General features: G+C 44.1%; 1 pseudogene; it reads right to left on the bottom strand.

Annotated features, from left to right (window-relative positions):
* Nucleotides 1–22,879, bottom strand: part of LOC130095956 (olfactory receptor 142-like) — a 31,320-nt pseudogene extending 8,441 nt beyond the window's left edge.
* Nucleotides 22,880–23,124: the final 245 nt, after the last annotated feature.

Here is a 23,124-nt window from a genome sequence, read left to right as displayed (position 1 = left end):
CATGAATGGGACTAATATTCGCCGTCTGTCCTGAATCTCCCGTGGAAATTGATCGTTAAGTCCGAAGGTAGTACCACGTAGTTTTTTGCCCTTGCTCTTGACCAGTTCTTTCTGTTTGTAATGTTCAAATTTTGCAATGATGGGACACGGTCGTTTAGTGTCGGCGTTTTTATTCTTGTTAGATCCGATGCGGTTTACGCGGTGGAAGGTAATGCTGTTAACAGTCTCTATTGGGAGTTTGAGAGAAGAATGCATGAAGTCTTGGATTGCTTGTTCGGGGTTATCCTGGATTTGTTCTGGTATACCCGAAAATATCAGGTTGTCTCGCATATTGCTGCACTGGATGTCTAATAAAGATTCTTTCAACAGTTTATTTTCGTTTGAGAGACTTTTTATTGTTGTTGTGATTTCTGATATTTTTGTATGCATTTCGTTGTTATCTTTTTGCAATGATTCTATCTGGGATTGACTGAATTCAAGGCTGATTTTAAGATCCTTGATGTCTTGATGGAGTAGTTCCAGAATTGCCAGTTTATTGTTTATGGATTCTAGAAGACCCACCTCTATTGTTGTGGCAACGTTAGTTCCATCCTCGGAGTCTGCTGAGTATTCACGCCGCGGTTGTTTCTTTTGTGGCTGTGGCATAGTGGTCAGATTGTTGAAGTAGTAATCTATGAACTTTTCCAAGGATTCCACGTTGATTCTAAATCCAGGTCTGGTGATGGAAGTTGTAATAGTAGATAACTGTAGATAAGTAGATAGTATATAACTGGGGAGCAGATCGGTTTGTTTTTACTTTAGCTGCATTCAGAGCGCCGCCATGTTAGATCGCACCCGGTGTCTCGCGAGAACGTCACAGGCGAGACATCCCACATCCCACAATAAAACGTTAAATCGGAGTAGTAAATCAAAACATAGTAGACATATTTCTCTCGGTTGTTTAGTTTTCTAAACTTTAAATCATGGTGCTGTGCTGAAGAACTGGGGATTCCCTCAATAGGTAATTCTCCAGGATTCCCCTGTGGACAGGACACTTCATGCTTATTGGACTAATACAGTGATATAAAAGACCAAACGTCACTGGTGATTGTCGTTTGAACCTTTCTGGATCCGCCAACAAATGTAAGTTTAATTATATCAAGTGCTGTGAGAAAAGGCTATAAATCTCCACCTCCAACATCCTCACACGCAGCATAGCCTACTAGCCGAGACTCCTTCTTTATGTGTACAGATGTGACGTAATGACGCAAAGACATGCTTGAATTTCACGCGGGAGGGGGTATTTCCTTCTATGGAGGCTGTTCCTACTGCAGCAGCGGAGTTGGCGGCACCAGCTGCAGGAAGTTCGCCCTTACGTGTGTCGAGTGGTGTTCCAGTGACGCCAGTGATTGAGGTTTGGTGCGGAGGTACGTCCGTCTTTTTCAATGCCTAAATTTGAACCTCTTTCACTGTCCATAGAGTCATCACCGGCTTTGCGTGCAGATTCCTGTTTAAAGTTACGTTTAGCACGGTTACAATTGGAGACTCAGGACAAAGCTCAGGCGAGACAAGATGATTTGAAGCGTCAGATCGAAATGTACCGAATTGATGCTGATACGAAGGTGCGACTGCGGGAGTTGTAGTTGCAGGCGGTTCCAGAGGTACCTAAAAAATCTATTGTTAAAACATCAAGGTTGGAGGTAACTCTGAGACATCGGCTGGTCCATCAACTTCGGGTGTTAAGTCTGTGCCGTCTGATATTGGATCTGAGTCTGTAGTGCAGTTTTCGACACATTTTCATGTGGTTAAAAATATCTCTATCGTCCCACCCTTCCGTGAGAGGGAAGTTGAGGCGTATTTTCAAGCTTTTGAACGAGTTGCTGTTGCCTTAAGATGGCCAAACGAGGTTTGGGCACTAATGTTACAATAGCCGCGTTTCCACTGACGGGCCAGGGCCGGGCCGTGCTAGTGCGTGCCAGGGCCAGTCGCGTTTCCACTGTCACTTCCGGGGCTTGATCGGGGCTTACTCGGGGCCAACGGCCAGGATTTCTGGCCCGTCGAATACCTTGGGCCAAAGCGGGCCAGCTCGGGCTAGAGGAGTGGTTACGAACAGAGGCGGGGTTTACCTGAGTCTGGAGACGACAGCGCTGGATGATTCTGTCAGCATTAAATAGGCTACTTTTAAAATAGTTTAACTCACTTTCATGTTTGAATGCCTTCTGTTTGTGATCCGATGTGGATTCTGATCACCGTATAAGGTAGAAATATTTATACGCGATGCAAAAGACTATGCGCGCATTGCGCGCTAACCATTACCATAGTAAACATAGTAAACGCTTGAAGATACGCATAGTAAAAAAAACATGTTGAACGCTTGAAGAAATCAGACCAATCATAAGGCTATCACAATCATGTTTTTATTCTATCTGTCAGTAGCCTACGTCTCGCTCTTTATATAGCCTACCGGACTATCATAAAAAAGCAACTTTTTTTCGGGAGCTTCCTCTGTTTCTCTGAATGAAAATATAGCCGAGTCGAGAGAGTGCTAAAGCTTCGCAGGTCGTGTTTTTGGTGGCATATATTTGTAGAAGAAAGTATCATTCTTTCTAAATGTGATATATGTCCTTTAACTACCAAATAAACAGAAACAGCCTCGACTGAATAAGTAAGCGTGTCCTCTTTCTTTTGTGAAATAGACCTAACGGTAATTTATTTCTGTGTGACTAATGTGCAATTTTGACATAACTTAATTCATTATGATCAATGTAGGCCTATCACTTTTTATTGTAAACCTGTGGTAAAACATTGATGCTTGGGTTTTAAATATTCAAGTAAACAACAAAAATGCCAGCAAACCGCCGCTTTTATCATGTTTATTTTGCGATGCACGCTCTTTCCAGTGATTTCATTCTGATTAGTTTTCTGATAAAACTTCCATTTGTTGGTTAAATGATGGGTTAGTGTGACGTTGTTCCAGAGAGGCGTGTTACGGGCGTGTTTTAGTGACGCGCTGTGGAGCTTCTGGCCCGGCAGTGGAAACGCAAGCCAGGTGCTACTGGCCCGAGGCTATTAGCCCGGCACGGCCCGTTTAAAGCCCTGGCCTAGCACTGGCCCGCCAGTGGAAACGCGGCTAATGTAAACTGAAGGGGTGAAGGGGTAGTGAAGGGGTGGTGAAGGGGTGGTGAAGGGGTGGTGAAGGGGTGGTGAAGGGGTGGTGAAGGGGTGGTGAAGGGGTGGTGAAGGGGTGAAGGGGTGGTGATGGCGCAGTGGATAAGACACATGCCTTAGGTGTGAGAGACCCGGGTTCGAATCCACTGCGAGACACCAATGTGTCCCTGAGCAAGACATTTAACCCCTAGTTGCTCCAGAGGCGTGCGACCTCTGACATATATAGCAATTGTAAGTCACTTTGGACAAAAGCGTCAGTTAAATGAATAAATGTAAATGTAAACTATCAGGTAAGGCACAAGAGGTGTGTGCATCTCTCTCGTTAGAGGAAAGTGTGCAGTACGATGCCGTGAAAACTGCAATATTACGAGCATATGAATTAGTTCCTGAGCACTATCGACAACAATTTTGTACCACAAAAAAGGCATGTCTCAAACTTATGTCGAGTTTGTTCGCGAAAAGGGAACATTTTATTTGATCGGTGGATCAAGGCGTGCAAGATAACTGACTATAATTCTTTGCGAGAACTTTTGCTGATTGAAGAGTTTAAGAACTGTGTTCCAGAACGTACTGCGTTGTATTTAAACGAACAGAAAGTCAGCAATGTACAACAGGCTGCTGTGTTAGCTGACGAGTATGCATTAATGCATAAAACTGTGTTTCTAAAGCGTCCGTCTGACTCTGGGGGTTCCTCATTAAAAGAAAATGAAAATCTTTCTGATTTGCGAAATAAATGGGTTCCTACCTGTCCGAAGTCTAATCGAGAGTGCGGTTACTGTCATAAGATGGGACATATTATGGCTGAGTATCGTACTTTAAAACGTAAACAGGAGCGACAAGATTCCTCATCTTTTCAGCCTCGAGGTTCGGTTTTAGTGAAAACTGTGTCCCCGCCATCCTTAACCCTCTGGGGTCCAAGGTGTTTTTGGGGTCCTTGAGATGTTTTGACATACTCTGACATTTGTGCTTTTTTCAGTTGCTTATAAACATATTACTGGCAAAGGTGTAATTACACTCTATTTAGCACACACAGGGCTACCATAATGTGTTATCAACATGTATGTACATTTTTGTATTTTTGAGAGAATATTGCTTATGCGTGGTTATTGAAAAAACTAAAACTTAAAGTTTCTGAAATAAGGCCACAAAACACATAGGCCTACCTATTTCCTCGGCTGGATCCGTTGCTCCTCCAAATGAAACTACCTGTAGCCTACTTCTGAGGTAATTTTTTTCCAGGATTATTATTAAGATAGTACTATTATTCCTCACAGCGTCGTAAATCTGAGTCTCTTTCGGTGGTTATCCAGCTGATGTGGGCGTGGATCGCCTCAGAGCATTTGTGTTTGAATAGAGGGGTTTCACCAACGTCACGTTCTGGGCGGTAACCCGGATGCGCGGCCATTATGGAGGCACTCGGATGTAAACAACAGCATGGATTGCACTGTTCATGTACTACTGAACACATTGTTACACTAATAAACCACGGAAAAAACACGTGGTAGGTGCGAAATCATATAGAGAAGGACTTGGGAAGCAGGAGAGAGCGCAACATTTTGACAAACTAAAGTTAATATGTTTTATGTGGTAGCTGCTAAAGATCCGAACGAGTTAGCTTCTCTAGCACGCAACATTACTGCAATTCTTCCATCTATTTATTATCCCGAAATAAGATACGTTCAGATTGTCAGTCCAAAAAAGCACATGAAATTCGTTTCAAATTACATCCATATGTGGTTTGAAATCCTATTCAAATCACATATCAGGACATCAGCCTCAGTCTGAACGATCGGATTTCGCGTGGTATGTTGTGTTGGTATGTGGCTACAGTTCTGCCGTAGTAGTCCAGTGCGGCGGCTACACATTTCCATGTTGTAACATTTAAAAAAGACAACATCTAACATTATATTGCAAATGCAACCCCTCCATCAACGCAAAGTCATTGCCATATTACCAAATAACATGCATGGACACACACGTCGGATCTGAACAGTTGCGATACACAGTGTGGACATCATTTTAGATCAGATTCCAATTTGATACAAAGATAATCGGATTTGGACTGACAGTGTAAATGTAGCCATAGTTAACTACGTCGACATTTTAGCCATAGTCCACGCTTCATTTACACCTGTCTGATGATGTACTACCTCTCTCAACCACAAACGCCTTCTTTCATCAGTTTTTTGCACTCTTCTCTTTAACTTTTGACAGTCTATAGCACTCGACATGTTTTTCTCCGATGTGACCGATTGGTACAGACAAAAACTCGACCATTTTTCAGCAGCAATAATCAGCCAAATTTGCGAGTCCATTCAGTTCAGTGGCATTATTTACGTTCTGTGCCTCCAAAATGGCCGACTTCCGGATTGATGACGCGTCGTGAAACCCCTCTATAGAGCGCGCGCTCAGTGGGCGTGGTCAAATTAACTTTAATGAGCTGAGACGAGAACGACTATCATCTCTCTCTTTTCGTACAGATTACATAAAATGAGAAAACATTTTTTTATATAAATTACTTCATTTAAAAGAAGATAATTCAGGCTTCATGCCTGTGTGCCTGTATACCTGTTTGACTGAGTATTTGCAGAGTTACAGATGATTTTTCGGACGCGTTTCAGAATGGACTTCACTGACAGAGAGAACGCAGAACGCGCATCATGTTTATTTTTCTTTATTAGGCGAAAAGCACAACACTTTGTTTTTATTATGAGGTTCCACAAAAAAAATACAAACTTAACAGGATCGAATGATGTACAACACTTATATGTAAGATCAAAATTAACAGAGTAATTTGAGCCTCTTTTGCACTGATAAGGAAAAAAGTGAGCTGGTATCGCCGGCGAGACCGCCGACCCCAGAGAGTTAACCATCTTCAGCGCATCTTAATCTTAGATGCTGACTATACAATATGTGGATGATGCAATTGGTATATGACACTAAATTCCAAGGAGGCAAACTCTCAGTTGCTAAAAAATAAAACAAAACAAAACATGCCTACTTTTAAACATGTGTAAGAGGTAGGACATTAGGACCCAGTATACGCCACCTCTGATCGCTTCGTTGCTCAGCCGGCTATAGTGTGACGTAGTCACAGAGCGACAAGCCAAGCTAGCGTTTTAGCACAGCGTGTCGGTGCAGCGTGGGGAAGGAAAGCGCCAAGATCATGGGTACAAACCAGTGCTATTGTCATTGCTTGAGACTGGAGGTTGGCCATTGGGAAAATCAGTCCCCACATAGCAACATTTTGAGATCCCAGATCCGGCCCACATCTGGCAAATTTGGAAAGATGATCTGGCCCACCTGCAGCGTGGAATGGCAGCCCTTGGGGGGCTCACTCCTGTTTGACAGATCTGGGCCACAAGCAGGCCATATCAATGCCACATGTCAGCCAAGAGCAAAGAAATAAACCATAACTGGAGCTTATCTGAGCCACAAAATCTGTGTATATTAAATATGGAGTCATCTCAGCCGTAATAATCCTGTTAACAAGCAGAATCACTGAAGGAAAGAAGAGAACAGAAAAAGACGAGCAGAAACAAGAACTACAACTGACTTAAGACACAGCCTTAGGCCCCGTTTTCACGATGGGAAAACGCAGATATTTCTCTGCGTTTTGCCCTCTCATTTACACGAAAACGCCGTTTTTATCACAGAAAACGATTATTTCTAAAAACTCCGGGCAAAGTGGAGATTTCTGAAAACGCCGGTTATGTGTTGCCGTGTAAACTGGGAGAAACGGGGTTTTAGGTTCTCTCTTGTCGATTCTGAGGATTTTGATTGGCTTGCATGGCTTTATCCTTCTCCCTACACTGCCGCCCATAGGTTTGGCATAGTTATGATGGCGCTCGACGGCGTATTTATGCGGGTGTGCGCACGATGTTATTTTTGAAAACGGAGAGGGGGATAATATTCGTTTCTCTAAATACCCGGCTATGTGTAAACGTAGTGTAAGGACTGGGCGAGGGTGAATCTGAAAGGACTAAATACATCCTGCTAAAGACCCAAAAAGCCTGGAATGTAAATTTACACACACACACACACACACACGCACACACACACGCATCCCCCACAAGTGAAGACCACACTCAGGACAGAGCGTGGTGTCCAGTTACGAGACATTTTTATGACGGACTGGAATGTCCCAAAGAAGGTGATTCTAAAGAGAAAGAAACTTCTCTTTTTAAAAGACATTTAACCAGATATATTTGATGTGTTTTTATGTGTGTCCAGGTGCCCATGTCACATTGGAATGACTGTGATTCTATCGTAGCTTAAAGTGAATTATAAATACCTTCATTATGCATTTTAAATATAACTGTCTATTTCCATAACTTATACACATAGTTCTGGACACCTCCCGAATGCTTTCGGTGTGATCAATCAGAATACGTACAGTAATATCCAGTAAAATATAGTTTACTATGTTTTCCATCTTTGGAATGAAAAGAGACCAAAAACTATCATCACTGGTGTTCTTAGTTAACAGCGTTTACGACCCAAAGGAATGTTCACAGAACTGTGGCTCTCTCTGAATTCTAACCAAGGAGGAGAAATGAATCCTGTATTCATATATATATGCTATTATATATCCACTTGAGAATTGTATGAACGATGTATCTAAGTTCCCTATTTCATGAGTTGCCTTTCTGTGGTTTGGTCTATGTTTCTCGACAACTCTAATTGGATAATGTTTCAAACTTTGCCAACTAATGTTTAACCAAATCCATTTGTGGCAAGTTTGGTCTCGATAAACTCCAATCTTCGTTCCCCATTTGTTAATTGACATTACATTTTGCTAAACTTTGTGACACATTAGTATTATAATAATTGTGAAGATTCTTCTCTTAAACACCCAATGAAAATGTAAGCTTTAGCGTTAAGTTCTGTCAGGAAGACTCAATTGCTACGTCACTTATTACCTTCTCATCTATCCAATCGCGTCTAATACTTGCGGTATAAAAGACCAGTACTTACACATGTTTGAGTTCGCAGATGCTGATGCTTTCATTCATGCTCTCGTTCAGTCGCCAGCCAACATGTTTCAGGACACGCATATTGTTCTATTATTGAGTTCCGACGATGGATATGTCCCGCCGTATCTCCTGCTACACGTCGAGGTTCCCGCGTTCAGTGCCGCATCTCCCCGTATGCACAGTGGTCTTCGGAGAGTTTTTGATCAGCCAAGGCCTCTCATGAGAAGTTCTGCTCTCTAGGCCTAAAACACCCTGGGTAACCAATCAGTTTCCATTTTCACGTCATCAAACGCCTCAAACAGCGTCAGCTCAGTCAGGATAATCCGGCAGGAAGAGAACTATGTCATTCTCAACAACTTGTCCAGCAAAAGAACCTCGCTGTCTCCACGGGTGCATTATCCCGCAGATCACCGATCCACCGACATGAATCAACAACACTGCAAATCACGAGAGGCGATCTTCTCTCGCTGGTTCAAGTTCAAGCTCCACCAAGGCTTTCAAGTCGGTTTTTCAAGTTTGGTAGGCGCTTCCACCAGCCACTGTTAATATGTCCCCTCTATCATGATTAAACTTCATCCAGGTAAGTATTTCTCCGTTGCTTCCTACACCAGCGGCAGAGTTCAAATTGGTGTCCACGGTGACACGGAGCAAGTGTAAGCAAGTTTCGCGTCACCGCCACAGTACAGTGATCTAATAATATCAGCGTTGTCAAAACACCCGCAATGTTGGAAACTGCACAATGTATTATTTTTACAATGGAGATGAACGTTCCTGTAAACTGTGCAATTGTTGAAAAAAAAAAAAATATATATATATATATATATATATCAGCGTTGTCGATACCACGCTCTCGTGGGCTGTTTGCAAATACCCACTAACAACTGAGTAACTGATTTAAAAAAAAATAAAAAAAAAACTGAGCTAAAGAGCAAGTTGCAAGCAAGTTGTTCATTTGGCTGTTATGCATTCTGTAGTGGATATCTCTACAATGGCAGTTAATTACATACTTACATAAGTGTTGTAATTTCACAAACAGCCATTTTCAACATATTTAGGCCTACTTTAAAATCATATTATAAGTCCCTTAATGAAAATTAGATCTACAATATTGGAAATGTGTACAATTGCTGTAATATTTAACCTTTCCTGGTGACTACTTAATCCACTGATATGTGTGATAGAAATATTTTATGTGATGGGTATTTTCACATTAATGTACAGAAAAATGCAGACTAAGGATGCTCCTGTCAAAGGCCACATATCCTTAGCAAAAACTGCTAACTCAGTAGAACTAACAGTCATATTAGTTTTATCAAGTCAAACCAATCAACAGAACTAATCAGTGAAGGAGACTCGAGTGGCATTGTCTTTGCTCAACTGTTTGATTTACATGCTCATGTATCTTTCTATTCAAGAGTCTCAACTGTTGTTGTGGCCAGCGATCTCCCAGCCATGAATGGGGCTATGTCTGCAAGAGCAACTTGGGAGCCATGTCAGGCATATGCTGCGCATCTGAGAAAAGGATTCTATGCTAAAAAAAAAAAAAAAAAAAATCAAGTATCATTTAGGTAATGATAGTAGCTTCTTGACAGGACGCGTCACCTTACTTCAGGTAAGTACCGTATTAAGAAGTCAGATTTAGCCGGTTAAAAAAAAAAAAAAAAAACACACACTAGACAAAGGGTGCATGTCCAATCTCAGATTCGGATATCTAGGTCAGTAAAGGCTAGATGAATCTTCTAAGCTCACTCAAGGTTCGTCCGCTCTTCACATCTTCACAAAATCATCCTATAGCGGTCGTTAGCGTCCTTAGGGATTTGACGTGGTCGCAAAATATATTATATCGTTGTGCTACAAAGCATGGTTGTCATCAAGGCAGATCTTATTGTTAGGCGATCATGCCATTCCTGAGACGTTAATTTGGCTATCAATCGATAATTAATTTCAATTTCATAATTAAGGTTGCGATTATTCCTTTCAATGCAAAGCCATAGCTACGCGCTTTCACTCTTCGTTACAGGCTTTCAGACGGCTTTTGGCCTTCAGCAACCCGGATCCATCACCCTGCCCTCCTCTAACAGAGTTTGTTAAATTAGTAATGTTTGCTTTTCTTTCAGATTCCTGTTTTCACATCCTGATCACGGCCGATTGTTCCTTCCTCATCTACAATTACGAATCGTAATTTAATATTTCTTCCATCCATAGTTTGCTCGCAGGCATTCAAATTCACGCAAGTATTTTAATACTAATTATCCAAGTCTGTTCACCGTTCCTTCTCTTTGTTTGCTACTCAAGGCACAGCCAAGACCTGTAGTAAACCTCCGATAAAAGCCTGCCAATCACATTGTATCACAAAAAAAAAAAAAAAAAAAAAAGTGTATAATTGTGCCCTTTTTGCAGGATATGTGGTGGGTCTCCGGTGTGTATGCGGGGTTTGGCTCGGAATGCCCCACAGATAATTTTGAATAGCATGTTGGAATGGTCATTTCGAGGTGATTAAGCATATCATTTTGTCTATCCCTTTGGATGTGGCAGGGCTGCTACTCCCGGCACAGGGGTCGGAGTTTCAACAGCTCATTTTGCAGCTTAGATTACCTCTCACCAACAATTTTAAACTTTTCACTTTGATCAACCGGAATCATTCAAGATGGAGAGACTCAAGAAGTGTCAACATATAGACAACATTCGAATGGTCATTGATTAATTATGTAGCTCATCGTAGCTATCTCTAGTCACTAATTAGCTTATTCTGTCTCGATATTCTTTAAATCATGTCCTGTGGGCGGGATTCATGTAAATTTAGGTTGTGATGCACTAACCCAGGAGGAATTTCGTTAGCTCCTCTCAGCGCTGTTGTAGTCTTTAAAAGCAATTCTTAAATTAATTTCTCCCATTGCTTGAACTTTGAGCATTGTAACCTTGAAGATGTTGGTTATGCTTATACGGCAACATTTCACACTAAGTAAGTTAGAAAAGCAAAATTCATCCAACCCCCTTTTTTATTACTTCCTGTCTGCAATGGTCTCTTTCTATTGGTTTTCAGATTGTAGCTGTCTGTTACAGCGTCATTGCTCATGCATCCAGGGGATTCACTCCAGGAGCTAAATACTCTGATTTCCCCATGGTCTTTTTCTGATTGCGTTTCTCACCTAATTTCTTTACTCTCTTTCTTAAGAACTCTAAGAATGACTCTCAAGGCTCTGTTTCACATTATCATGTATTAATTAGTTATAAATTCTGTCCCTTCTCATCTATGATTAATTTCTTTAAATTCCTCTCCATTTATTCTAACTGGAGCACTTCTCTCTAAGCTAGTTCAGGACTCATCAGTTTCTGTCCTCTAAAGCTGCAGTCTATCTCCCTCCCAGTATACTGGTTATTCCTTCAGGATCGGGGCAGCCACTACAGCAGCTGATCATGGCATTTCTACTTCAGCTATTAAGATCCTGGGCAGATGGTCTTCCTCTGCATTAGAGTCTATATAAGACCCGATTCAAAATCATCCTCGAAGCTCAGCAAGCTCTTCACTAAAACTGTTCAGGTAAATAACCTTTGCAACTACTGGTGGTGGTGCCATGATAATCCATTCTCACAATTGGTCTTAAATTCTGCTTGCATTTACAAATGGTCTATGAGTCATCGTCTATATGTGGCCTAGTGGCCTTGTCTTAATGTGGCCTTGTCTCTATGTGGCAGTAGTAGCCGTTGTGGTCTTGTTCCATGTGGTCTTTATGGTCTTAAACATTTTTAAAAATAAAAATCATGCAAGTGCATGATATACATGTTCAGTGTGGTCTACTGTGACCGTGTAGCCTAATGTGGCCTTGTCCCGTGGTCTTGTGGCCAGTTATGGCATGGTTCTGTGTGGCCTAGTGGCTGTGTCTCGTTGGCCTTGTATCCGTGTGGCATTAGCAGCCTTGTGGCCCAGCGGGCCTTGTCTCTGTGCGGGTCTCAAGGCCCCGTGGCATTATGTTGCCTTGTCCTATGTGTGGCCTTCATGGTCTTGTGGCCCTTATGGCCTCGGTTCTGTGTGGCCTAGTGGCCGTTGTCCCTGTGTAACCTCGTCTCAGTGTGGGCTTACGATATCGCGGCCCTTGCGGCCTCATTCTATGTTCAGTGTGGTCTACTGTGACCGTGTAGCCTAATGTGGCCTTGTCCCGTGGTCTTGTGGCCAGTTATGGCATTGGTTTCATGTGGCCTAAGGCCTTGTCTATGAGTGGTTCTGTCTCTGTATGGCTTTAGCAGCCTTGTGGCCCAGCGGGCCTTGTCTCTGTGTGGGTCCAGAGGCCTTGTGGTACAAAGTTGCCTTGTCCTGTATGTAAAAAATGGCCAGTGGTCTGTGGCCCTTAGTGGCGCGGTTCAATGTGGCCTAGTGGCCGTTGTCTGTGTGGCTTGCTCTGTGTGGTCTATAGTGGCCTTGTGGCACAAGTTGCCTTGTCCTGTATGTAAAAAATGGCCAGTGGTCTGTGGCCTTTAGTGGCGCGGTTCAATGTGGCCAAGCGGCCGTTGTCTGTGTGGCCAAGCGGCCTTGAGGCATTGTTGCCTCGCTAAAAAATGGCCTTGTGGTCCTTGCGGCCTGGTTTTGTGTGGCCTTGCGGCCTTGTCCAGTCTACCTCGTTCTATGTGCGGCATTAGAGGCCGTTGTGGCTCATTGCGGCCTTGTCTCTGTGGTCTAGCAAGGCCATGTGGCCGGGCGGCCTTGTGTCTGTGGTCTATCATGGCCGTGTGGTCCAATGTGGCCAGTTTGCGGTCTAAGGAGGCCTGCTCTGTGTACGGCCCTAGGCGGCCTGCTCTGTGTGGTCCAATGAGGCCCGGCCCAATGTGGCTTTGTCTGTGTGGTCCATCGCGGCCTTGTCTCTGTGTGGTCCAATGAGGCCTGGCCAATGTGTCTGTTTTGTGTGGTCCATCGTGGCCTCGTCTCTGTGTGGTCCAATGAGGCCTGGCCCAATGTGGCTCTGTTCTGTGTGGTCCATCGCGGCCTTGTCTCTGCGTGGCCCAAGGTGGCCTGGCCCAATGTGGCTCTGTTCTGTGTGGTCCATCGAGGCCTTGTCTCCGTGCGGTCTGTTACGGCCTCGTCCCATGTGGCCGGTTCTGTATGGCCAAGGTGGCCTTTTCTCTGTGGTTCTATAACAGCTTGTGTCCCATGACCTGTCCCCATGTCCTAAGTTAGCCTCATCTCAGTTAGTCACTATTCCACAACACTTGCTTCCCTCCAATTCATTCACAGGGAAACTGGTTTCGATCAGACGTAAGTGCGTCTCAAAACATACGTCGCTCTGGATGAAAGCGTCAGTACGGATAAATGCTTATGTACATACAGCAGCAGAACATAAATGCATAATGCATTATTCACGTCTTCTCATAGTACCTTTTAGGCTCACTATGAAGTCGTCTCTTACTAATTAGTTATTGGCTACGAGGCTTTCCACATTTCACGTTCATGCCCATATTAACTCCCTTTTTTTTTTTTTTTTTAGGCTCTACAGGATGCATGTCTGGTGGGTATACTTTTCTTTACCGTTCTTTGGGGGTGGGCTCCGTCCTGGTGGAATTATCTTCCACCTATTTTTGGGGGTCGGCTGCGCCCCTGCCTTCGTCTTCAGGCAGGAAATGCAGAGTCCGGACCCTCGGATTGCGAGCTATGGACGGGGCCTACGCCAAAGAACTTTATTGCTTGCTGGGCTATTAATAAATGTATTTATTGTACAGTATTTATTCTCCCGAGTCTTTCTGGTAGAAATGTAAGCTTTAGCGTTAAGTTCTGTCAGGAAGACTCAATTGCTACGTCACTTATTACCTTCTCATCTATCCAATCGCGTCTAATACTTGCGGTATAAAAGACCAGTACTTACACATGTTTGAGTTCGCAGATGCTGACGCTTTCATTCACCTCCATCCTCCCCACCACCACCAGGATGGTCCCTTCCCCTCCATCCTCCCCACCACCACCAGGATGGTCCCTTCCTATACCTCACAGGGGGTCGGCTGCGCCCCTGCCTTCGTCTTCAGGCAGGAAATGCAGAGTCCGGACCCTCGGATTGCGAGCTATGGACGGGGCCTACGCCAAAGAACTTTATTGCTTGCTGGGCTATTAATAAATGTATTTATTGTACAGTATTTATTCTCCCGAGTCTTTCTGGTAGAACTAGTGATTTAAATGCCTGGTTATAACACAAAGGGTCATAAAACCTCCCTCCAAAGGGACAGCTCCTGATTGGACCCTCTTCCAAAAGAAGGCGGAAACATCAGGTCTTCAAAAGGACAAACCGCAGGCTAAAGCCCTCTCTTACTCCGCTGGTCTCCTCGTCTGCTGAACAATGTAGTCGTTGACTCGATTTCCCCTCGGGAAATCCCTTTTTGCTCTTTTGTTTCGTCTAAAAGTTTCGTCTTTTTCTTAAGTGTCCTACCAAGTTCACCTCCCAGGAAAGGAGGCGAACTTAGCCGATCTATTTTCTTTGGTAATGTTACCTCCAAGATTTTAAACCTCTGTTCAACACGCGCGCCAAGCAGCACCACGTGACGCTTCCACACGAAGGACTCCGTTCACGCATGCGGCCAGACAGGGCCGTACAGGAATGCCTCGACACACAGAGAGACCATAACATTACTTGCGCAAGTATAATCTCTTTATAGAGCTTCTAAGAAGCTTTAAGATGATGTTTCGTGTTGTAATCAGAGAGGTGAATGTCTTCCTGCCAATGAAATTCTGCCAATGTTCTCTGTTCTCTCTCTCCCCATTCTCTGTTCTCTCTCTCTTACTCGCTCACGCGTGTAAGTTATCCATTGTCCAAACTTTACGCATTTCTCGTTCATTGTTGTATTGTTCATTGATGTCTATGTGTTTGTAAATACATATATCCCGTGTAACCGTAGTAAATACATAAGTAGTCATGCCTCTATTAAATTAATTATATATTCATTTGATTGATGTGGTGTCTCTTTGCTCAGTTTCAAGTCCCTTAAGTGCAAAAGATCTTATGCTACAAGCTTACTAAAATTAAAAATACCTTAAAGAGTATGTGTTGTGTTTATAGGGCGGGAAACCCAATTCTTCTGGCCAGAGAATTGCGTTTCCTGAAATCCTATAAAGTAAGATGATATTGTGGATCCCACAAATATTATCCTGACAATTGAGCTAATTCATTTTACCTGTTTTGTGAAACGTGGTCCGTGTAATTAATTGCAATCAACTTGTGGTTAATTTCAAGGATTCACATGCATGCATGCAGGTAAAGTGACAGATCCTCCCTTATCGGGAGATTTATTAACATGTAAGACTGATCTAATCCAAACATGTATGAATAATTATTAATTACCAATTATTAATTATGATATGCAAATTCCCCACGGATTAGATCCGCCCTGAATCCTTACAGTAGCCTTAGATTAAATCAACTGAAGAGAATAGAAGACATTAAATATCTCAAGATCTCAGCAGAGGAGGATTAAACAACTCCACAAACAGCATTACCAGCTTCACTTATTACTAACCAGACTTACTTTATTTCTGTCAGACGTCTACAGAAGGTGTTATTGAGAATTAACACGGGTTTAACTCTAATGTTTCAGTTGAAGTCACCATAATTGTGATTAGTGTTTCCTTTAGTTGCACTCTTAACTCTAATTATTTCTTTTGTTGGTTTTGTCTGCTGTGACAGTGTGTTTGTTAAACACATTTTGCAGTAACAAAAAAAGCCGAAACGAATTAAGGTCAGGTGATGGTGGTTACCTGTTGGTGGATTTATAATCATCATAATGTAGCCTGATTGCACACTTTTGTGCCATTCATATATTTAGATTACAAACCCTACAGCATGAGATTCAGCAGTATTATGCCAATTGGTAAGAAGACTTTAACAAAAATGAGCACAACAAAATATTTACAATGACTTGCAGACACACAGACATCAATAATCAGCGTACGAATCTCAACAATTAAAATCAAAAGTGGTGACAATCAAAAGTGCCTTGCTGCAATGCATGCTGGGTACCAGCATAATACAAAACTCCCAGCATGCATTGCAGCATGAATAAATTATGCAGCTGAATTGTCCTATTATTTTGTTATAAATATATGCTTTTATTTGTCACTGTTTTTTTGTTGAGACATTTAGTAGTCATTTAGTTGCTTTTTTGTGATGGTCAGAGCTTATCTGAATATGTTGTTGATTGTCACCATTGTTGAGATTCATGTGCTGATTGTTGATGTCTGTGTGTGCCATCAAAGATGAATGTTTTGTGCTTTTCAATGTTTATGAAAAGTTTAACTGATTGTTATAATACTGCTGGATCTCATACTGCAGTAACACAGAGTTTGTAATGTAAATGTATTAATGGCACAACGCAGTTGTTAGATTCAAATGACATAAGTGTATTAGGCTGATTTTAAAACCATCAACAGGTAGCTTTTCATTGTAGCTTTCTTTGTTACTGCAAATGTGTTTAACAAGCAGACTGTCACAGCAACCAAAAATAACATGTGGTTGACATGTGGCATTGCTATGGCCTGCTTGTGGCCCAGTTCTGTCAAACAGGAGTGAGCCACCCAAGGGCCGTCATTCCACGCTGCATGTGGGCCAGATCATGTTTCCACGTGTGCCAGATGTGGGCCGGATCTGGGACGTCAAAATGTTGCTATGTGGGAGCTAGCTTCTTTGCACGAAGAACAACATAGTGACGAAACGTGTTTGTCCGTTCAGGGTCACTGTAGAAACATGACGGCGTATTTCAATGTAAGGGGACCCGCGGTGTATGTAGATAGAAATGGCTCATTCTAAGTAAATAAAAGCATAACGGTTCATTTTGTAAGGTCTTTATACTCCACTGAAAACATTGTTATAGGTTAGGTCAACTTTATTATCCCCAAGGGGCAAATTGTTTTACAGCCAGCAGTAATCCATACAATCAACAAGAAATAATAAGAAAAAAAAAACACAACAACAAACACAACAGTATTGTAGTGTTTATACGCACGCATAAATGTAACATTATTATTCATAACGGATTATGATCAACAATTAATAAGTTAATTATTTTCAGAATTTACTGTAGCAGAATCAATAGTATGATCATTTTATCAGTTCATCCAATGAACGGAAAGCATAAACAATTATTAATTCTAGGAAATATCTTCCTGGCCAAGAAAGACTAATTCCCAGCTAACAGCTAAATTAAGAAATAAATCAAGGGTAAAAGCATAGGTAGCTTAGATCGCAGTTCAAGACAATAAATTCGTAAGCACATAACACATAAAGTAATTGTAACGATCACCAGCTGGAGTGCCCTCGAGAGCCACCAGAGGGCACTCCACAATAGACTATGATCACTTCCTCACAAACTACATTTCCCATACTCACTGCCTGGACTCATCATCACTGATCACATTCACCTGTACCTCATTGTCACTGATTGTATTCACCTGTGTCTTGTCATCCTGCTAGTCTCAGTCTATTTATACCATGTTCATTCATTCACTCACTGCGAAGTCTTGTTGTACTGTTACTGCATTTCTGAGCGTTATTTTCCCGTGTTTGATTTCTGGTTTTTCTGATCTTGGATTGTTGCACCGTTTCCTGTTTGTTCTGCTGCCTACCTCGACCCGGATTGTTTATTGGACCTTGCTTTCTGCTGCCTGCCCCGACCCTTGCCTGTAACTCTATTCTGCTCTGTGATTCTCTCCGTTGTACTGCCTGCTGTTGATTTACCCTGCCTGTCGACCCTTCTATAATAAAGCTGCATTTGGATCTGAATGACACCTATGCTTCGTGACAGAAGACTTCGCCGCACCTAGATCCAGCAGCGATGCCCACTATGGATACAGGCACACAAATCCTGCATCTCCGTCAGGGGAATCGGTCGATTGAGAAGTATGTCAAGGAGTTTATTGAACTGGCACATCTCACCTCAATGAGCACAGAATGCCTCATGATCTTTTTTCGGGGAGGACTATCTGAACCGCTCAGTTCATTCATGCCCTTGCATGATCCTCACTGGACTTTGGAGCACTATATTGACCTGGCCCTTCTGTTGAGTGGCTCATCGTTTATTGTGGGCGTGGTAGAGGAAGAGCTCTGTGAACCCACAGTATCCCCTCCTGCCGAGACCGAGTCCCTTCACGTCTTCTCTACCGAGCCTGAGAATCTTCGCGTCATGCCAGCCATCGGATCTGCCACCGGATCGATCTATGGGCGTTCAGGGCTGATGTCCAGCTCGGCCGATCCTCCGCTAAGGTCCGCACGATCTGCAAGGATCACAGTCCAGCCAGAGTCCGTCCAGCCAGAGTCCGTCCAGCCAGAGTCCGTCCAGCCAGAGTCCGTCCAGCCAGAGTCCGTCCAGCCAGAGTCCGTCCAGCCAGAGTCCGTCCAGCCAGAGTCCGTCCAGCCAGAGTCCGTCCAGCCAGAGACCGTCCAGCCAGAGACCGTCCAGCCAGAGACCGTCCAGCCAGAGACCGTCCAGCCAGAGACCGTCCAGCCAGAGACCGTCCAGCCAGAGACCGTCCAGCCAGAAATGGCCGAGCAAGAGGCTGCTGTTCACGTCACGCCTGCCGAGCAAGAGGCTGCTGTTCACGTCACGCCTGCCGAGCAAGAGGCTGCTGTTCACGTCACGCCTGCCGAGCAAGAGGCTGCTGTTCACGTCACGCCTGCCGAGCAAGAGGCTGCTGTTCACGTCACGCCTGCCGAGCAAGAGGCTGCTGTTCACGTCACGCCTGCCGAGCAAGAGGCTGCTGTTCACGTCACGCCTGCCGAGCAAGAGGCTGCTGTTCACGTCACGCCTGCCGAGCAAGAGACTGAGCTTCACGTCACTTCTGCCGATCCAGAGACTGAGCTTCACGTCACTTCTGCCGATCCAGAGACTGAGCTTCACGTCACTTCTGCCGATCCAGAGACTGAGCTTCACGTCACTTCTGCCGATCCAGAGACTGAGCTTCACGTCACTTCTGCCGATCCAGATACTGAGCTTCACGTCACTTCTGCCGATCCAGAGACTGAGCTTCACGTCACTTCTGCCGATCCAGAGACTGAGCTTCACGTCACTTCTGCCGATCCAGAGACTGAGCTTCACGTCACTTCTGCTGAGCCTGATCCTAAGCCTGAGCCTGAGCCTCTTCCTCTTTCTGAGCCTGTGTCTTCGGACAAGATGGCCGACTCCACGCCTGTGTCTACGGACAAGATGGCTGCCTCCGAGCCAGTGTCTACGGACAAGATGGCCGCCTCCGAGCCAGTGTCTACGGACAAGATGGCCGCCTCCGAGCCAGTGTCTACACACAAGATGGCCGCCTCCGAGCCAGTGTCTACGGACAAGATGGCCGATTCAGAGACTGTTCACGTTACTTCTGCCGAGCCAGAGTCTGTTCCTGTTCCTGAGCCAGAGCCAGAGCCAGAGCCAGAGTCTGTCCAGCCAGAGACCGTCCAGCCAGAAATGGCCGAGCAAGAGGCTGCTGTTCACGTCACGCCTGCCGAGCAAAAGGCTGCTGTTCACGTCACGCCTGCCGAGCAAGAGGCTGCTGTTCACGTCACGCCTGCCGAGCAAGAGGCTGCTGTTCACGTCACGCCTGCCGAGCAAGAGGCTGCTGTTCACGTCACGCCTGCCGAGCAAGAGGCTGCTGTTCACGTCACGCCTGCCGAGCAAGAGGCTGCTGTTCACGTCACGCCTGCCGAGCAAGAGGCTGCTGTTCACGTCACGCCTGCCGAGCAAGAGATTGAGCTTCACGTCACTTCTGCCGATCCAGAGACTGAGCTTCACGTCACTTCTGCCGATCCAGAGACTGAGCTTCACGTCACTTCTGCCGATCCAGAGACTGAGCTTCACGTCACTTCTACCGATCCAGAGACTGAGCTTCACGTCACTTCTGCCGATCCAGAGACTGAGCTTCACGTCACTTCTGCCGATCCAGAGACTGAGCTTCACGTCACTTCTGCCGATCCAGAGACTGAGCTTCACGTCACTTCTGCCGATCCAGAGACTGAGCTTCACGTCACTTCTGCCGATCCAGAGACTGAGCTTCACGTCACTTCTGCCGATCCAGAGACTGAGCTTCACGTCACTTCTGCTGAGCCTGATCCTAAGCCTGAGCCTGAGCCTCTTCCTCTTCCTGAGCCTGTGTCTACGGACAAGATGGCCGACTCCACGCCTGTGTCTACGGACAAGATGGCCGCCTCCGAGCCAGTGTCTACGGACAAGATGGCCGCCTCCGAGCCAGTGTCTACGGACAAGATGGCCGCCTCCGAGCCAGTGTCTACGGACAAGATGGCCGATTCAGAGACTGTTCACGTTACTTCTGCCGAGCCAGAGTCTGTTCCTGTTCCTGAGCCAGAGCCAGAGCCAGAGCCAGAGCCAGAGTCTGTTCCTGTTCCTGAGCCAGAGCCTGTTCCTGTTCCTGCTCCGCCCTGGCCGCCCGAAGGACTGTCTGCTCCGCCCTGGCCGCCCGATGGACTGTCTGCTCCGCCCTGGCCGCCCGATGGACTGTCTGCTCCGCCCTGGCCGCCCGATGGACTGTCTGCTCCGCCCTGGCCGCCCGATGGACTGTCTGCTCCGCCCTGGCCGCCCGATGGACTGTCTGCTCCGACCCTGGCCGCCCGATGGACTGTCAGCTCCGCCCTGGCCTTCCGTCCTGTCGCAGTCTCCAGGTCCTCTTCTGCTCCAAGGACCTGGCCCTCCATCCCGCCCCCGGATCCACCTCCATGCCACCACCCACCTGGACAGTTTTGGAGCGTCTGGAAGCCGCTCATTGGGGGGGGCTATGTAACGATCACCAGCTGGAGTGCCCTCGAGAGCCACCAGAGGGCGCTCCACAATAGACTATGATCACTTCCTCACAAACTACATTTCCCATACTCACTGCCTGGACTCATCATCACTGATCACATTCACCTGTACCTCATTGTCACTGATTGTATTCACCTGTGTCTTGTCATCCTGCTAGTCTCAGTCTATTTATACCATGTTCATTCATTCACTCACCGCGAAGTCTTGTTGTACTGTTACTGCATTTCTGAGCGTTATTTTCCCGTGTTTGATTTCTGGTTTTTCTGATCTTGGATTGTTGCACCGTTTCCTGTTTGTTCTGCTGCCTGCCCCGACCCTTGCCTGTAACTCTATTCTGCTCTGTGATTCTCTCCGTTGTACTGCCTGCTGTTGATTTACCCTGCCTGTCGACCCTTCTATAATAAAGCTGCATTTGGATCTGAATGACACCTATGCTTCGTGACAGTAATGCTTCTCTTTTCAAATACAAACAATACTTTATTGATTATAAGCCTATGACTAACACATAAAACTAATATCTAACACATAAACACACACAGACACACACATCCATACGAGTTGCAGAAAGAAAGAGAGTGAGGAAGAATGAGTTTTAGGAGTCAGATGGTGAGATCCCAAGTTTCTATATGCACTTAAAAGACATGACCTGAACGAACCATCAATCATCGATTTAACCCTTCTATCGTTTCTTAGGCAGGTTATTCAATTTTATATTAATGCACCAGTTCAGTTAAGAGTCTGAAGGCTACTTGCTTAAATCATGCGTTATCTTGTGATCTCCTTGCTCTCCAACACTAGCAGAGAGAACAAGAGGCCACAGTTTAGACAGTATTACTATAATAAGAATACAGGAACATTACTACATGAATACAATAATACATTACTATTATAAGAATACAGGAACATTACTACATGAATACAAGAATACATTACTATTATAAGAATACTGACAGGAAGCACGACACACTTTCATTCACACACCTAATATTTATAACAATTATGCATTGTATGGCATCTAAGCATATTAGACACACATATATTGTAGAAACAACATTGAATTATGTAGTTGCATGATGTTTGATTATAAGTCCGTCGAGTATTGTTCTGGGATGAGTTTTATGGATTTTGATATGTAAAGTGTGTTTGTGTGTAAAGTTTATGGGGTTTAAGCCATTCCAGTCTGAGGTCATGGATAGTAATTACTGAAGTCTGTTTTGTTCATCTCTCATGGGACCTTGGTCCTTAAGAAAGACGTAGACTGTTAGTCGCAGGGGTCAGGTGACCTCTTGTTAGGGCCTCTTGTTTCACCATTTCTGAACAGCTCTGTCTTGCCAAATTATAAAACATTGACAACGTTCTTCCTTTAGTTAAACAATAAAAGGTCCTTTTGATTGCAGACCCTCTGGCGCCTGTGGGTGATTTATGGCTCTGGGTTTGGTGATTTGAATCTGGAATATGAAGCCTCTTTTGTGTGATTATGTATGGACAATCACCTAAAAGCTTCAATTGTGTTTGGTTCATTCTCATAGTCGCTACAGTATGTATAGTATGTATATGTATGTATGTAACTGTCCTGGTAGGAGACATTATTCTGTGATATTCAAACGAGTAACAGATGGCTACATACCTGTCATAAGACATGATTGCTAATTTATAGAATTCTACTGATCCATAAGTGTATAAAGCAAATATTTGTGCATGACAAAGGGTGATTGAAACTTCTGGGATCTTTGACAGTAGCATATCTTTTAAAAGGGATGGGAATAAAGCAATGCAGCCATAGAGTTCATTTACAGACAAACTGCTTAAAAAATATACATAGGTTCATGCAAGGACTTCTCCTTGCATATTACTCCAATAATTAATTGATTTCCTACTATGATTGCAACAAACAACAAGATCAAAACAATGAAACATAAATACTTAACATTCCCAATATCAATGTAACCAGCCAATATAATGGTTGTGAAATTAGATAAATTATCCATGGATGACAGATATTAACATTAAATATTTAACAATTGATCAGATAATCAGCATATACTGAGGATGCCATTTGATTTACACATTAGCACCTGTAAATACATAGAAATTACAATCATTACAATCATCAATCACTGATAATGAGAAGATGTGAAGGGAGAGGATTGTCAATAGAATGTTATTTCAAAACATGTAAACCTATATTAAGAATATGTCCAGAACAAAAAACTATAGCTAGTCAAAACCTGCAATA

Source organism: Rhinichthys klamathensis, unplaced genomic scaffold (assembly GCF_029890125.1).
Source record: "Rhinichthys klamathensis goyatoka isolate OS25496 unplaced genomic scaffold, OSU_Roscu_1.1 h1tg000194l_1, whole genome shotgun sequence".
NCBI classification, from domain to species: domain Eukaryota; kingdom Metazoa; phylum Chordata; class Actinopteri; order Cypriniformes; family Leuciscidae; genus Rhinichthys; species Rhinichthys klamathensis.
Note: the sequence above shows the minus strand (reverse complement) of the source record. Positions and strands in the feature narration are given on the sequence as shown.